General features: G+C 37.1%; 1 pseudogene; it reads left to right on the top strand.

Annotated features, from left to right (window-relative positions):
* The first annotated feature begins 1,344 nt into the window (after positions 1 to 1,344).
* Positions 1,345 to 1,858, top strand: LOC102820850 (annotated as a pseudogene).
* The last annotated feature ends 269 nt before the right edge of the window (positions 1,859 to 2,127 follow it).

Raw genomic sequence — 2,127 nt, 5'->3', positions numbered from 1 at the left:
AATACACTGAAAAGGCAAAGAAGTAAAATTGAAGAGATGGAAGCCAGTACTAGTGAGCTAGAAGACAAATCTCTCAATATTACTAAGAGTAGCAAGTAGAAAAATGAATTAAAAAAAAAAAAATCTTAAGAAGGTCTAAGATTCATGTTGGATGACATAAAGAGGAATGAGTTAATTATCAGCATTACAGAACAGAAAGAATCACAGAAGTCCACAGAGGAGATAGGTGAAGAAGTTGAAGATAGTTCCAGAAGTGGAAGAAAATTTCCCTAACATCCTGAAAAGTGACAAGATAAGCATTCAAGAAGCTCAACGAACTCAAGGAAAGACAGACCCTAAAAGAAAATCACCAAGACATGTAACAATCAATCTTTCCAAAATAAGATATAAGAAGAGAACCCTGAAAATGGTCTTGGAAAAGAGAATGTTGCATACAAAGGCAAGCAAATCAGATTAAGCTCAGATCTCTCAGCAGAAACCATGCAGGCAAGAATGCAATGGGAAGACATATATAAAATCATAAAACAAAACAAAACAACAACAACAAAAAACTGCCAACCAAGAATCCTCTACTCAGCAAACTGTCAACCAAATACGAGAGTGTAAGCAAAACATTCCAGGATAAACAGAAGCTAAGGAACTTTGCTAAAGCCAACCCTGAGCTGCTAAACATCCTAAAGGGAGTTCTGTGGACTGAGACCAACAAGAACAGACAACAACCAGAGATTGACATACATAGCAGAACCACCCAGCACTCAATCAACAAATGGAAGCGTAATGAACAGAACAAAACTATAAGAAGAAATTCAGTGGATCTGGGAAGTCAGTCTATGATCAAAACAATTACAATGTGAAACAAGTAATCACCTAGGAACAGAGATCCAGGTGGTGAGAAAGACAGGTAGATTACAGTATAAAATAGACTGTCCTAAATGGAGGGAAAAGTTAATGGAATATAAGATGACCTCAAGGAAAATTAATACTTCACAACACACCAAGAAAATTAATATCCAAGAACATGGGAACATTAAAACCATGATGAAACGGACACAAAAGAACACAAAAAACAGGAACTCAGCACAGGAAAACATGCAGAACAAAGTAATCAGAAACACCAAAAAAACAAACATAGTAATGACCTAACGATAAGTACACTGAATGCCAATGGATTAAATGCATCATTTAAGAGACCAAGAGTGGCAGAATAGATAAGAAAACAAGATCGTTCAATATGCTGTCTGCAGCTCTAGCTCTATCCTGATCCCACTGCCGTAAGAATGACACGCCACAGATTTGGTGCCAGCCAGTTCCAGCTCTAGCGTCTTTGTCACTGTCACAGTGCAGATGGCCTCAGGAGTGCAAGTTGCTGATGAAATATGTCAGATTTTTTTTTTTTTTATGACATGAAAGTTCAGAAGTGCTCCACACCTGAAGAAATCAAGAAAAGAAAGAAAGCTGACATTTTTTGTTTCAGTGCTGACAAAAAGTGCAGCATCGTAGAAGAAGGCAAAGAGATCTTGGTTGGAGATGTTGGAGTAATCATAACCGATCTTTTCAAGCATTTTGTGGGAATTCTTCTTGAAAAAGATTTTCATTATGCCTTGTATGATGCAAGCTATGAAACTAAGGATTCCAGAAAAGAGGAGTTGATATATTTTGTTTTGTTTTGTGGACACCAGAACAAGCACTTCTGAAAAGTAAAATGATCTATGCAAGCTCCAAGTATGCAACCAAAAAATAATGTCAAAGCATAAAACACAGATGTCAAGCAAATAGGCCAGAAGACCTCAATTGGGCTTATATTGCTGAGAAGCTAGGTGGATCCTTAATTGTAGCTTTTGAAGGATGCCCTGTGTAGATTATTCAGTGCCACAAACCAAAAGTTTCCATGTTTAATGTTAGTCTCTTTTTATATAAATAAAGCAAATCTATTTAGGCCAGGGTCTCATTGAGGGGGAGATGTCTTACCATATTCTAGAGTAAATTAAATATGCTATAAATATGTGCAGATGGCTCCTCAATAAATCTAAAGTCTAAAGTCTTCGAAACTACCAGCTGTTTCGCGGAAGAAAGATAAGGCTTTCTGCTCCCGTAAAGATTTCCAGCCTTGGAAACCCTGTATAGGGT

This window comes from Chrysochloris asiatica, unplaced genomic scaffold, assembly GCF_000296735.1.
Source record: "Chrysochloris asiatica unplaced genomic scaffold, ChrAsi1.0 scaffold00248, whole genome shotgun sequence".
NCBI classification, from domain to species: domain Eukaryota; kingdom Metazoa; phylum Chordata; class Mammalia; order Afrosoricida; family Chrysochloridae; genus Chrysochloris; species Chrysochloris asiatica.
This window is presented reverse-complemented; position numbering and strand designations above follow the sequence as displayed.